We start from the raw sequence: 15,617 nt of genomic DNA, 5'->3' as shown, positions 1-15,617 counted from the left end.
AAAATGGTTACAGTGTATCTTACTGAATTATATACCACTGGAGAAGCTTGTTGTATGTTGTGTTTAACTTGGATTTTAGCCGTTGTCATAAAGGACTTTCCCAACTTTGGGGCAAATAAAGTATACATTGTGTTTTCTTCGTACAATATTCATGCGATTGTGAACTGTGCATTCATTAAGTCAGTATAGCTTCGCTGGTTGAGGTCACGGGGCTATTAATGAGCGGCAGCTGTCCCACCCAGGGTTAGATAATCCAGTCTGGGACCAGGCTGTGACTTCAGGCTGACGTGCCGCTCCAGCCCAGCCCATCCTGCGATGCAGCGCCGCTGACGCTGTCCGCTCCGCAGTCTGTCGGTGAGAAAACAAGCCTCGCTCCTCCACAGCTGCACATGCGTTTCACCGAGAACAACACCACCGCCGACCCCGGAGACGAGGTTAGTGCATTAAATTGTGATTTTTTGTTGTTTTCTTTTGTGAGCGATTTGGTTAGAGGTGCGGAGGGAAAAGGGCTCCGCTCAGCAGCATCGCGTCGGAGGCAGAAAAATGATGCCTAGCTCGATCAGATCGGGAGGGACGGAGGCTCGGCTTTCAGACGATGGTCACCCTCAAACCGCTGTGTCGTGTTAGAAGACGCCTTGTTTTTACGATTAAATGACAGTTTCAGTGGATGGATGTGCCCGTTTGCCTTCTGACGTGATAAACAAAGATTTATTTTAATCGCAGCAGCACAAAGGCAGCGTGGTAACGGTCTAACACATCATCCATGTTCGATCATCTATCCGCGGCTTCAGGGGGGCCTTGGGCTCCGGAGTGAAGGGCGCGATGTTCGGTAATAAACTGCGACTGCTCGGGATCATCTGCACTGGTGACACCAGCGGCCTGCACCGTGCCATCACCATATTGATCCCTTATTAGTAGAAACAACAGGGATACGCGAGCAGCGTCAGCTTAGTAAGATTGTAAAGGGATGACTTCCGCCAAAGATTTACAAAATAAAAGCTTGGCTGAATCGAAGAACTATAAACGTGTGCAGCAAACACTATTAAAAGGCAGGATGTGTGTATAGGATGGATCAAGAGACAAAAATACAATAAATAAAAATATAAAGAAAACAGGATCAGTTCAACTGATAGAAATATGAAGTTTGTATTTTTGAAAAGGAAATGTACCGTACCATGTAAGTTTAAAAAAAAAAAAAAAATCAGTGTTTTTGTTTTGTATTGTTCAGATCCATTATTAAAAGGTTCAAGACAGTAAATTCTTGAAGCTAAATAGGTGAAAACCTTGCAAATGCTCAGAACTGCAGTAAACATAAATTACACGGCACTAAAACTTGATTTTTATCTACGTTTGATCTGATATGTGATGGATGGATCCATTTTTGCCATAGACCCTACTGAGGTTGGTTACTGATACTCAGAACAAGGCTACATATCCTTAGTATTGATCTGCCCATCCCTACTATGCATCAGAGGTAATGTAGAACACAAGGAAATGGGAGATCTAAAATGTTATCGATGCACTGATCTGAGATTTGGATCAGATGTCCGCTGGACGCTGACTCAAAAAGACAAGCCAATCTGGTTGTCAGAGCATCGATGGGAAAAAAGAGGCAAAAAATGAAGTAAACTGTAAATATGTTTTTCAAAACACTCAAGTAACCATAGTGGATTCAGTTTTATAGAGTTGCTCTACTGTAGCATGCTCTCTGAGGATTTTATTTTTTAAGGCTTCTTCCTATTGCTGCTTTTTTTTTGTGGATTGTTGTTGATCTGTTGAGGTACATTACATTACATTATGCGACATGGTGGGGATGCAGATAACTCGTTTGAAAGGCATTGTTGTGTCACGGTCACATTAATGTATAAGTTTTACCAACTAAAATATTACATAATGAAAGAAAATGCCATAAAGTGACGACACTGATCATTCTCTCAGGGATCACTGTGTGATGTCTTGGTGACATCTTTTCTATTTTGTGGTGTTTTGTTTAACAGGTCAGTTGTTATTTGATTCAGTGATTAACTGAATACTTGTTTTGGACTCCAGATGTTTTGTCTGCATTGTTTATGCAATAATAAGTCATGCAAGATGTTAATACACCAGGTGGTCTGCTTGTCCTGGTGCTCTTTTAGATAACCTGATAATCTCAGGAGGGAAGCAGCGGAAGGGAGAAAGCTCAGCGTGTCTTATGTAATTTATTTTTTCTGCCTTGCTTTCTAATCTCCAGAACCTGAATCCATTTGTTTACAGCTAGCTGTCAGCTTTATGCAGCCCTACTGACCTCTGCAGTTCTCTGTCTCACTTATACTCTCTATTTTCTTTGTTTTTATCAGTATTGTATTTAAAAGAAACTTTTGTTTATTTTGTAGCCTGTACTGTTGTGGGATTACTACGCTCTTCCTGTGGGGCACAGATGATTTTCCTTTTAGGATTATAGCTGTAGTAGTAACAGTTAGACTTAGAAGGCTGTGGTAGAGCTTGTTGCAGGAGCTGTGCTCACATTTTTATTAGTAGTACTAATAATAAAATTAGATACTCGTAAGAAATTTTAAAATACATTTTTTTCCTGCTGGTTGCGTACATTGATTCAGGTTAGGTACTCCATTAGAGATTATAGAAGTAGATACACAAATATGCAGAACCTGAAATAAAATGTAACAATTTTCTCATGATGAAAGCACTGAAGAGTATTACGACTGCCACTGTTTTTAAAACATTGCCCGAACTGCCCTTACATCCTGCTGCAGCGAAATTTACTGAACTCACTGATTAAAGACAGAAAGAGATCAAGGAAGAGCCGTGAAGATCAGCAGGCTTAGGCTGATGCTTATAGCGTCAGAGTATTAACCTAAGTCAACCCAAGGGCCCAAACCGTGTCATTACACTCATACTGGGGTGCAGCTATAGAATCAACATAAGTTTTACAATAGCAGTGTGTTTATCTGCTGTTCTTTAAGTTGCACAATATGTTAAAATGTTCCAACTGGCCATTTCCAGCCCATCAACAGGTGATTGTGTAAGCTCTGATTGCTGATAAATATGTTGTGGTGGATATGCTTTTTATTCTAAAGTCACGTGTTTCCAGAACTCTGAATTTTGGGATTCAAATTGGTTGTTTTGTCTTATGTAAAGTTGTTGTTGACTGTCAGAGCAGCTCACACTGTTCACAGTGAAAGCCACTTAAAGCAGCAGCGTGTTAGCAAAGCATGAATCTGTGCCGACTCTGTCTGCGTCACCAGTCAGTGTGAAGGAGGCCCTGTGACCGCTGAGCTAATCGTCATGGCATTACAGGACTAAAGCCTCAGCGTACTGGTCATTTCTCGAAACTGGCGGATTCACTGAGTCAGGGCGATGTGCCTCCTCTCGCTGTTCAGCTGCCTGTCCTCATCTTCAAATGTGTGTGTGTGTGTGTGTGTGTGTCTCTTGTTATGTAACTGAAGGCCTGCTGAGGCCGGATGTGAATAGTTTCTGTGTGTGTGTGTGTGTGTGTGTGTGCACATGTGTGGCTTTCCTATGTGTTAGTGTGTGCTGTGATTTGAGCTATGCTAAGTATGTAAAAAAACATGCACAGACGTGACGCCCGTTTCCCAGCGTGTAATCGAGTTTTCCTGAATAGAGGATTTCAGCACTCTGTTATCTGCAGCTGCACTCAGCCACACAAATGCTTGTTTTGGAGACTCTCCAGTTTGTAAAGAACAAAGTTAGTTTTCAAAAACATAATTTGGAAACCTTTTCAAGCCATGCCAGCATCTCCCAGTCATCTCTTACTGAGCTTCTTTAGCTCACGTTTGTGTAACTCCGTGCTCAGAGTAGACTGTGCTGTTCTTGCTTATTAAGATCTGCAACCATAACATATAATAATTGGCCTCTCTAAATTTTGTCTGTTTGCAGCTTGAAATGTATATCTAGAGTTGTGAGGTATATTTATCGTAAAAATTGTTGCTTAAAATCAGAATCCATTGTTTTAGAGTGAATCTGTGACAGTAAGCTTGTAACCGAGGTATTTATCCCCCAACAACTCAGCATTTAAAGTCAAGGAAACGTGTTAAGAACTTGATTCTTCACGGCTGATCAGCCGAGGCCGCGTGTAGCCTCTGCAGGCCTGTGGTGGTTTGGCCTGGAAATGAACCTCCTTGTGATTTTGATGCAACATCTCTGTTAGGGCTTTTGCAAGTGTTCTGCTGATCAGGGTCTTTTTGTTTAAAGCCTTTGGCTTCCCAGGAAAAGGGCAATACTCAAATTAACAAAGTGCATTGACTAAAGTACTATAATTTAGTAATATCTGAGGCAGATTTATGACTCCACACAGTTGCATATTGGTAGTGAACTGGGCTTTTGGAGCCAGAAGTGACCATAACTTGACCAGAGGGTGGACGGCTAAGCTGTCAGCCAATGCTAACAAGCTATGTTAGCAAGTTGCAAACATCAAGTTTACTAATTTTCAGATCAATCTATTAGGAATGAGTTATAAAAAACAATCCTGTGTTCAGTAAATACGAAGGGGGAAATTAACTCTAGAGAACTAAGCTGTTTTTAGTACCAGGCTGTAAACGTACTTTTTAAAGCTGTAAAATCAGACATTTTAACACAGGAGTCTGGTGGGATGATTTTCAGAGCCAGCCTCAAGTGGCCGTTAGAAGAACTGCAGTTTTTGGCGTTTATGCTTCAGCTTGGTTATTTTGGCACTTGGGAGCAATGTACAACTCTACAAACCTTTATTTTTTTCACATTGCTTTAATTTCAGTTAATTAAACTATTAGCTCCAACTTGGCTCAGATTAGTGGGTATTGTTTAAAGTACAGGAAAAAGTTGAACAGGTCTGTGTGTCGCTGATAGTCTTCAGGGGAAAAAGGAATCATGCAAGATTGGAATCAGCAGCATCATTAAAAAAAATTAAACTAGAACTGGTGAAGAAAATCTCTGATCTAATTATGCAACTAATAATAAAATACGCACGTCTTACTTTGAAGCACATTTTACTGATAGTGTTTTTACGCTGATAAGTCCTTTTTAGTCTTCATAAACCACTGACTGTGTGAAATGACTTATTTAAGTAAAGCTATGAAACAGAATCACACAGCCGGCCGTGGAAGGAAAGCAAAGCAGAACCAGCACAAAGTGTAAGGACACGGCCACAGTCGGTGTCAGAAAGGAAAATGGCTGTGCACCTCGGATATGCATCTTTCCCTTTTGAAATTTTTGAGTCGAACGCATCAACACAAGCACATGCGATCGTGCACCCACACAGCTTTTGCCCTCCAGCTTATTATGGCAGTTTTGTTCCTTTCATGTCTCTCGGCCTGCAATGCTTCGCTGATTTAAAGGCACCCAGACGGCTGTTTGGGAGAGTTGTGAGTTTGTGTGCGTGTGTTTATTGCTGAAGCAGATGAATGTTGCCCGCCCTGCATGCTGATTTGTCTGACTGTGAAAGAGCTGCTGGGACACCATCAGAGTACTATGGACATTTTCACTGTGCTGCTGAGAAGAATGGGAGGGTGACATGTAAGCAAAATCATTCAGTGTGAAGGCGGCAAGACTGTCTTAGCTTATGTGACAAAAATCTCAGCATTTTCCTTTTAACTACATTTGATTTTTTTTAAAGCGCTTGAGAGAAGCAATGCGTTAATCTAACTTTTTCCCACTCTTATATAATATCAATAGGTTGGCTTTGGATATCTGCTGATGTGGATTACTTATGTTTAAGGATTGATTTTAAACTTTACTTTCCTAACTTTGTAAAATCAAATTGAGTAAATCTAAACTGTTACGTCACAACTGTTAAACTCAAAATATTGCAAGAAAGAAAGGAAAAGTTGTTGGTGTTTCAGGGACGACCTCTGACCTCTGCGCTATGTTAGCATTGAGGAAGCTCCTGCTTCTGCTGCAACAACATTTGTCTTAGTTAATAAAGAATAACAGTTGTGTGGCAGGTTGCAGAACACAGGGGGGGAATGGAAAGGGAACCTTTTTTGCCGGCTGTTCTAAATGAGTCCAAAAGCAATTGGCAAGGTGATCACAAACCAGGAGACGCACAACAAGGACTACAGGAACTATTGAGCAGGGAAGCACGCAGCTCTGAGAGACGACACTACAATGAGTAAGGGGAGACTGGGACAATATATACACGAGGCCGTGGGAAATACAGCGGGAACTAATCAGGGATAACGAGACAAGGGAAGATAAACTCAATACAAGACACAGGTGACCAAAACTACCAAAATAAAACTGGAAGTAACCAATAAAAATGACTGAACACAGAGATGGAGACTCAACAGGAGACACAGGGAAGCTGGGGGTAAACGCAAACTCCAGGAATGAAAAATCAAAGAAGTACAACAGAAAGAAGACTGCAAGAGGAGGTGAGGGTAAAACCTGAGAATAGAAACACCAAGCAAACCAAGAAACATATAGAAAATGTAAATAAACAAAACTCAAAGCCACCTTGACAAATAAAGCTGACTGGCTTGTTATCAGAATACCTTATTCAGCTTTTTGAGTCAGGACCAGACAGATATGTGATCCAGATGGAGGCTCAGAGCGAAGTGAAGTAAAACCACAGTTAAAGTTTTAAAAACATTCATTAAAGTTAATTCTTCTGGTTCTACTTACAAGTTTATCTTATACATTTTTCTTACTGGCAGTGAATCGATTGTTGGCCACGCAAAATAAAAGCACTGCTGGATTGTAATAGGTGATCTCAATGAAACCATATACAGTCAGTGTCAGTTGGATACGGAAGGGAAGAGAGAGATTGAAGGGAAGGGAGATTATGAGAGAGGCAGAAGTAAAGGAAAGATGCGTTACACTGCAGTGCAATATGGAGGCGAAGCAGAAAGGGTAGCCGAGCAGGGATTTGGTGCAAGTAAGTGGGGAGGGGGATAAATGAGAGAAAGCAATAACGTGTCAGAAGAAGATGGGGAACAGAGTGAGAGGTGTTTGGATGTGGACCAGAGGAGGAGGAGAGGAGCAAGAAGGACAAAGTCAGCACAGTGTGAGGAGGAGGTCGAGAGGAACGGAGGTGAGATGGCCGGAAGCAGAACTGCAGCGCTGCATTTTCAAACATGCTTTGCAAGTCATACTGATGAAACCTGGTGTCATGTTCACAGCTGGTTACATTTGTGTTTGACACGTCACGGTGTCACGTGTTGTTCATGCAGACTCATGCTCACGCTGTCAGGCTTTGTGGGAACTTAAATACCTGTAATGACAAGTCTTTGAAGTAATCTGTGGCTCAACCTGTTCAATATAACAACCAGCAAAAATCCCACCTGCACTTAATCATTTTCTGAGGGTGTGTTTGTGAGAAAAGCAGTTACTTAAAATAAAAGAGTTTCCTGTGTCATGTGACACACGGTGAAGATCTTTGTCTGCTATCTTATCTGCAAAAAAGGATAAAATATCCTCATCTGGACACGTTTGAATTCAGTATGGTGATGGTTTTTGTCAGGTTAGATAAAACTGAATAGGTTGGTCATTAAAACAAGAAGATATTTGTCACGTGGCACAATAATCAAATATAATGATCCTCGAGTGGTTAGGCAGCGGGGAGGGAAACCTCTTTAACTCTGTGAGAAAACCGGTGTTTCTGTTTCATGTATTGAAATTTAATGTATTGTTTTATGGGCAATAAATTGCATTTTTAATTGAAAGTTAGGAGCGATTAGCAGCCAGAAGTGCACTGATGTGCTGTAATTCTTAGTGCAGGTATCACTTTTCTTCATCTGTTCAGAGATGTGCATATCTCGGTTATCATGAGCAGTTACTGTCACCTCTATCAGCTCAATTTCAATTCAGTTCAGTTTTATTTATATAGCAGCAAATCATAACAACCATTTCCTCAAGGCGCTTTGTATTGTAAATTAAAGGTGCTACAATGATAAAGGCATTTGAATGTGACTGGAGTAGCAGAGGGATGACTGCATTTTATTTGATTTACAGATTGATGGATTCCTCTATTACAGCAGCAGAAGTAATAAACAATACTATGCTCAATACAGCAGAATAGTGCCATAAAATAGAGTAAATATCTCAAAAGGAACCACATAAAAAAAAAATTAAAAGAGCAAAAAGCTCAATAAAATGCAGTGATGCTTAGTAGAAATAGAATAGAGCTGAAGCAATAATAAATTTGGCTATAAAGGCCGTCATGCTGGGGATTCTGTGATAAAGCAGTAAAGAGGAGTCCTGTGGGACAGCAACACCTTCATATGTTTGTGGCAGTGGCGCTAAACATACAGGATCAATAGGACGACCGATTTTTGCTGTGTCAACAGGTAGCATCCCCCCCACCCCCCACCCCTCAGTTGCATGTAGTGCAGTGAACTCTGCTAAATAGATCAATAGATGGTGAATCAAATCAAAAACATGTGGAATATGAATTGAAACAATGCAATTATTCAGAAATCTCAAACTTTTTTTTTTACAGTAGAAAGTAGACACGGTGAGACGTATCGTGGCAGCGACACGACTCAGAAAAATGTGCAGCATCCCGTCTTTATCAAAGGTTTACAAATGACAGCATTCTGTTTTTATGCTCTATTTTCAGTGTCCTGTTTTTTTTTTGAACTGGGGTTGTATGTATGATTAGCTCTCTTGAGTTATTATGGATGAGACTGAAACATCATCCACAGTCTGTGTATCCTCATAACTTTTATGGTCTCTTGAATACTTTGTGGTCCCCTTATTGGAGAATTGGCATCACAAGCAAAACATTGTTTCTTAAACAATGGAATTAAATCAAAGGTTGTGCATGTTAACATCAGTGCAAGCTTAAACTGACAACACAGGTGTAAAACTGAGCCCGTGCAGCCCCCCCCGGCCTTTATTCCAGCACCAGTCGAGCCGCAGATAAGATGGATGTGATTATTTGTTAGAACAGTAGAGCCCCTTGTTATCCTTCTCTCATACATGTATAATGCTCTAGTTTTGAGTTAGTATGGTAGGATTTCATGACTGTTTGAGTTTTGGTACACATCCTTCTTTGTGTTTTTGTTCCCGGCAGCTGGTTGGACTTGGTGGAATGTTTCCACGCTGAATATGTGACTCAGTGTACTGTGACTGGGTCACTTCCTGCTTGTTTTCTATTTTTCTCCTTTTAGTTATCTGTGTGGATGTTTTACATATTCTTTCTTCCTGAGTAGCAGATAAACCTTTTGTTACTCGTCGAGTTCAGCGCAGCGGTAAAACGGCCTCAAAGTTCCAAGAACCCATCAAGGTTGTTTAGTTGCAGCATTCCTCGCTTTTAGCTCTTCCCGTCTTTTTGTCTGGCTCTATTTTGCTTTGTGACGGCGAATGTGTGCAACAGACAAAAGATCCATTCAGTCGCTCTGCAGAGAGAAACACTGATTGATAACTCGGCACCAAGACAGCTACAGACTGTTGCAGGAGATGAGAGCGAAGCAGGGACTGTCTGAAAAAGAGAAACATTTGTTTTCTGTGACAGTGTTTGTTTTTGTTTGTTTGTTTGTTTGTTTTCCACAACGAGCCAACAAATCATAGATGCAGGATGTGTAACATGTAATGCAATCGTGCTGTTGGTTGTTGGTAAGTTTAGTTATTTTTCTTGGCTGTATGTGGATCTCTGATGGCGTTTGGCGGGATGGTCCAAAGAAACTGATCGTATACATTCATCTATGAATTTTCTAATGTTTAATAGAAATTCCGTTTACGAAGGAAAAAACAAATTAGTCCTTATTTTGGAGCAAATTCAACTTTTCAACATGTTTTTTTTTTTTTCTTTTTTTTGTTTGTTTGTTTGTTTGTTTTTTCTTTATCGGACCTGACTGGTGATTCTACACATGTAGTTCTTAGTAACTGCAGTAAAACTACAGCTATGGTTGCTTTCCCATTCATTTAAATTGGCTGCAGAGGCAGTACAGGTATAGGTGGTGTACAGCAGCTCCTTTCAGTTCATTCTTTGTACCGTTTTGTATGAGCAGGGCGCTTTATTTTCAATTGTTCTGCATCCTCCAGCCATTTAATTATACTTCTAAGACATTAAATTATTCATTTAATACGTTTTTTCTTTCTTAAAAAATATATGTATATTTTGTGTGTGTGTGTGTGTGTGTGTGTGTGTGTGTGTGTGTATATATACTAAAGATGTGAATTTGAGTTTGTTTTTACGTTTTTAAGCAGTTTTGATACAGGCCAGTTTAAATTCGACGTTTTATTATTTTTTCTGAATCTGCCTGAATCTGTTGTCTGTCTTGACTTCTTCACTGAAACAAGTTGTCACCTGCTTGTGTTTTATTGCAATAAATATGTGTCTGGCTGTGCGTGGACTTCATCCATCATCATAATTGCTGTTGCGTCTGGCTGTGCTGTCTCTGCCCGTCGAGGGTGTGCCGTCACTCGGATGCACCCCTCCTGGGCTTAGACTCATTCCTGGAAGTACAGCCCCGATGATTTAAGAGGGAGGATGTCCTTTGTTACAGCTTTGCTTTCCTTTTCCTCTCGTGTTTCATAAATAGGTCAGTTTCCCACCCTAGTTAGCATCTAAGCTATGCTGTTAATGCTTTCAGAGGAACCCATTAACGACGTAGTTGTGGAGAAAGATAATAATGGAATTGATTTTTTTTTTAACAAGAACCTTTTACTAATCCGTAGTTATCAGAGTGTCAGAGACCAAAAATCGTCTTTTTTTTGTTCTCCATCATTATCACATTATTGATTAACTGTTTCATGGCGAAAAAAACCTCTAAAAATACGGCAGTACAGCTCCTTCCTCACACGATCCTGAGTGTTTGTCACGGTACTGGGTCATGGACTCAGTGCTTTGTGTTTATTGGTGATTCTAGCTATAATTATGGTTTTCTGCTAATGTTACGTCTTTAGTCCTTGGGTTGTGGTTTCTGTTTTGTATCATCTCTGCGGTTCAGGTTCCTGTGTTTCCACGTCTTAGTGTCTAGTCTGCGTCTTAGTTTCCTGTTTTACTTTGGTAGTCCTTGTCCCATGGTTATGGTTTCAGTTCTGCCTCCCCGTGTCTCGTCATTATCCCAGCAGTGTTTCCCTCCTGTCTCCCATTCCCTGATTACACCAGTATGTATTTAAGCCCTGTGTTTTTCCCTGCCCGTTGTCGTGTCCTCTGCGTTAGTTGTGTATTCATCAGTCCATGGGTGTAACTTTGTGCTGAACATTGGGGGGGGGGGATCAAGATCTCTGTCTAAATAAATAAATCTGGGTAAATTCCCAGATGATTAAACATGCAGCTATTTAGCTCGTAATACCTGAAATGAGTAAAGAAAATCAACAGCCTACTTATGCAAGATAATTCATCGTTTTATTGGGGGGGTTATAATGGCTGTGTCTGATTATTGTGGGGGTCATAACTCCCCTACCCCCCCTGGAAATTACGCCCCTGCCTCAGTCGTCATGTTTTGTCAGGTTATGTCACGCCACGTCATGAACTCCTAGTTTAGATCATCCTTCCTAGTTTGAATGTTGTTTTTTTTTGTTTCTAGTGCTCGTCTTGTGTTTCTTTTTCATTTGCTGCCGGTGAATAAAAACTGTCGCCTTGAGTTAAATATTCCGTCTTGAGTCCTGCGCGTGGGTCCAACCACTGCCTGCCACACAGCTCACGGTGACAGTGTTACTGTCAAAGTGGGCAGTTGTTTCTTTAAGCCACCATTCAATTTATTTGACTTGTCTTTAATTCCTATTTTATTACAGTAAATATCAGGGATGCTGTTGAGTTTTATCCAGTCTGAACACTGAAACATGATCATGAAGTTACAGGAAGTCTTTGGTGCCCTCAGCAGATTTGGCATTTAGTTATGTTTACTCTGCTGCAGGACTTTGGTTAGGTCTCAGTACTAAAAGGCAACTATGTTCGTCAGCAAATTTACCTGTTGGAACGTTTAGCTAAATGATGCTAAAACACTGCACAGTATAGGAAAATAGCACTGTGGGTATAAAATGCTGTGAATCTGAAGGTGCTGTGTTTATTTTGTCTTGTGTATTTTCAGGCTCATGACAGATTTGGAGACTAGTTGAGTGAATAAAAACACTAACAATCCGATGCTGCTGATTTCAGAATGATATTCTGGTCTCCTCATCAGGTTTAACGGGGTTTAGACTGTTTAAGCATCAACAGTAGGACGTCCTGAGAGAGCTCGACCTTTCTGGATGAATTCAGGTTCTTATGTAAGCAGGTATTGTGTTGGAAGTAAAGAGAGACGAAGAAAAGAAATACTTTCTCATGCTGCCCCTCGTGGAGCAGGGCTCTGATTGGGTGGCATTGTAGCTAGGGTTTCTGATGTTGCATGGGAAATGGATTTCGATTGGCCAAACACAGCCTCTTTGTTCTTCTTAACCCGTTATCTGATCAGATGTGCTGCAATCTGGTAATAACACAGAATTCAGTCATGCTGCTGCTGCTGGCTTGTGTGAGGCTGGTTGTGCATGTTTTCTTAAGAAAAGTGTGCAGAAGCTTTCTCTGCACTGTATTGTGCTCTTTGTTGCAAAGGCTGCATAAAGGCTGATCAGTTTTAGATTAACTTTTTCACTTGTAGGACCGTTATTTATATTTGTCGGGGTGGAACTGTTGCAGTTATGTAACTGCATGGGTATGGGTGCCCCATAGAAATGCCAAAAAGATAAATGTGGTGGTTAATGCAGCATAATGGGCATTCACTGGACGTATTCACTGTTCACTCTGTCATTTCTGCGTGTGCCTGAATAGCTGAATAGCTTGGCAGCCTGCATACATTTGTCAATCTCTTAAGAGGCAGTTTTGAGACAAGCGTCACACAGCGCCGTTTCATTGCTGCTGATTGATGTAGCATAAATATCACGCTGTAGATTTAAAAAGGCTTAACTTGTGGGTCTGTGCCTAGATGTCTTCACAACCTAGCTGTTGATACTTCAATTTTTAAATGATTTTCATAAAGACACATGCATTAAATTAATGTAAGAAATTTTATATCATTTGCTTTTAACTGATTCTGTCAGTTTAAAACAAATTTCCACAGTAAATTGGATTTGCAAAAAATTAATTGCTGTATGAATGAAAGGTGAAACGTGGCTTGTAGTGAAAAATGCTTTGACATAATGTTTTTCCTCATAGCTGTTTTGTCAGTATCAGTCATCCCTGCAAACACTTTAATCCTCAGATTGTCTTTATTAATCATCAAAAGGAAACATATTTGTCACAGTTTTTCAGAAATTGATATCTGTAAAATCACTAAAGGATCGAGGAAAGCAGTGAGACTGTGGACTGTCATCTTGCACAGTCAAAGCAGATGATGTCACACTCGGTTACCTGGCTCATGAGGTGACGGTTATAAACAACAACCAGGATGTTGTGTGAAAAGTCCCCGGTGAACACAGCAGAGAGGCCAAGTGTGTTTGTGTTGCAAAGCAATAGATAATTGTTATTATTTGATTTTATTTTTGGTTTAACAGGCAGAGGCCCCTTTGACCAGTTAAATATAAACGCTCTTTAAGCTCACGTAAAAGTAGCTATTCAGTGTTTTAAGATAATGAGCAGCTTTTATTTTCCTTAGCATGAACTCTGATGTGAAAACTACAGTAAGCTACAATCAAAATCTCACTGGTGAAAGTCCAACAAGTGTCTTTAATCAAATTATGTTTATCACAAATTAAACGTGAAGAATAATGTGATTTCACCACCACCCAAACAGAATCTGTCTGCATGCAGTTCATATATTTCACCACAATCTTTGCTGGTTTCTTGTAAGTTGCAGACGATCAATAACAGCTGCAGCAGGCAGGGGTGAGTCTAAAGAGGGACACGGCGGTTTTTACTAATTATTTTGCACCTTTTTAGATTATTAAACAGAAAATGTAATAGAAGTACAATTATTGCTTCAGCTACTCAGCAGTATGTAAAATGAGTTTAGTTTTGTTCAGAGACTAGATTAACCCACAAAGTTGGCGACAGTGGGAAGGAAGAACTCCCTTTTTAACAGGAAGAAATCTGGGAAAAACCAGGCTTAGAAGACTGATATATTTCATCACCGCTGCTTTCAGCAGTGAAATCCTGTTGTTATATGATGAACGCCCGCCTCCAAAGCAGACAACCCCAACTAAACCTGAGACCCTCCATCTTTTTGTTTTTAGAACTGAACAGGCTTCTTGTTTGAGAGATGAAATGTCTTCACACACGTGCAGAAGTCCAGGCACCGTCTTTTTCACACTCTTAGGAGTAGAAAAGAGATTCCTCACATGAATAGATCAATACTCACATGGGCTGCTCTCCTAAAGTTCATCATCTTCACAAGAATTCACAGCAACAGGTGATATGAACGAGACAGCTGTCTAATCTGAAGACGCATTACAGTCTCGCCTACCTAACCCTGCAGATTATCTCATAAAACCAACTGGCTTTCCCTAACCTCGCCTGGAGTCTTTAACTGCGCATAGAGTCATTAATGTGACTCTGCTAACAGGAACCAGTGACAGCCTCAGATACATTGAAGGCTTCTTGGACCTGATACGTATATTATATGCAGAGATATGTGGAGTCTCGGAAGAAAGGAGCAGATTCTATGATGTTGTATACTTCACTTACCTTTCTGTTCCACATGAGCGTTTGTATTCAACACTTAAAGAGAATACGCTGCAAGAAGATTAGACTTATTCTTTGGTGGTTTGTTGCGTCAGGTGTCTTTGTGTCGTCTCTGTTATGTAACAACAGGACATCATGTTGCTAAGCGTAGTAGTAATGAGATGTCAGGCTTCTGATTCTTACCACACAAACAAAACAAAATGCACTTTTCTGTTTGAAACGCACATAAAAGTGCATGATGAGTGTGTTTCATACGATACGCCGATTGAAAATCGTTCTTATATTAGTCCGTCAAGAAAAGGAAAATTACATGAAACTGTTTATGATAAAATGAAAAGCTGTGACGATTTTTAGTGCTGTAATGGTTTAGTTTAGGCTTTGGTTCAGAGCGGCAGCTAAGAAACGTCTTATTCTCTGTTTCAGTCGCTACAATTAATTTATGGCAAGTAGTCACAAAACAGGTATTTTTAATTAATGATGCCCTAAACAAACAACCGATGGTTTATATTTTCTGTCAGTCAGCTTCTTCTGATGGTCTGCGATTATAACTCGATTCAGTATCCTCGCTGTGATTTTTAAATGCAGTGAGGTGAACGTGGGCTCAGATCTTGGTCCATGTTGTTTGTTTACTTTGCTGTTTAATCCAGGAGGAATTTGAAGGCTTTTCCATCCTTCGCTATCACATGAAAGACAACTTTCCACCCAGGCAGGTGCAGGTTCACATTCACTGTGGGGGGTTTTCACACCGTGACGAACAATAGTTTCCTTCCTGCTATAATTTATCAGTTCAAGATGCTTTTTTTTTTTTTGGCCTGTCCCGTTTGGCTCTTTTGCCATCAGAATTGTTGTCTAAAGGCAAAGAAAGATGCCCAACGGATTTACTTTACCAAATTGACCATCCCAGCCTTGCCGTAATGGTCCATTTGATTCACCTTTTACTGTTTATTTTATTTTCACTTACTGAATACGGGACAGACTTGACTGGGAGAAAGAAAGAGGGAAAGAGAAACAGCTGAGAAGAGGGACGGGGGAGAAGGGCAAAAGACAAAAACCAACAGAACGGGCAGAGGAAAAAAAAAAAAGT

The 15,617-nt window shown here is 40.4% G+C and overlaps 1 protein-coding gene across 5 annotated transcripts in view; it reads left to right on the top strand.

The window, feature by feature from the left end:
* Window positions 1–15,617, top strand: part of rusc2 (RUN and SH3 domain containing 2) — a 40,491-nt gene that overhangs the window by 1,203 nt on the left and 23,671 nt on the right. For all 5 annotated transcript variants that reach the window (XM_026186891.1, XM_026186893.1, XM_026186892.1 and 2 more), the window contains exon 2: window positions 243–434. The gene's annotated coding sequence lies outside the window, so the exon portion shown is untranslated. The remainder of the gene's footprint in view (window positions 1–242; window positions 435–15,617) is intronic.

This window comes from Astatotilapia calliptera, chromosome 12, assembly GCF_900246225.1.
Source record: "Astatotilapia calliptera chromosome 12, fAstCal1.2, whole genome shotgun sequence".
In the NCBI taxonomy this organism is placed as follows: Eukaryota; Metazoa; Chordata; class Actinopteri; order Cichliformes; family Cichlidae; genus Astatotilapia; species Astatotilapia calliptera.
This window is presented reverse-complemented; position numbering and strand designations above follow the sequence as displayed.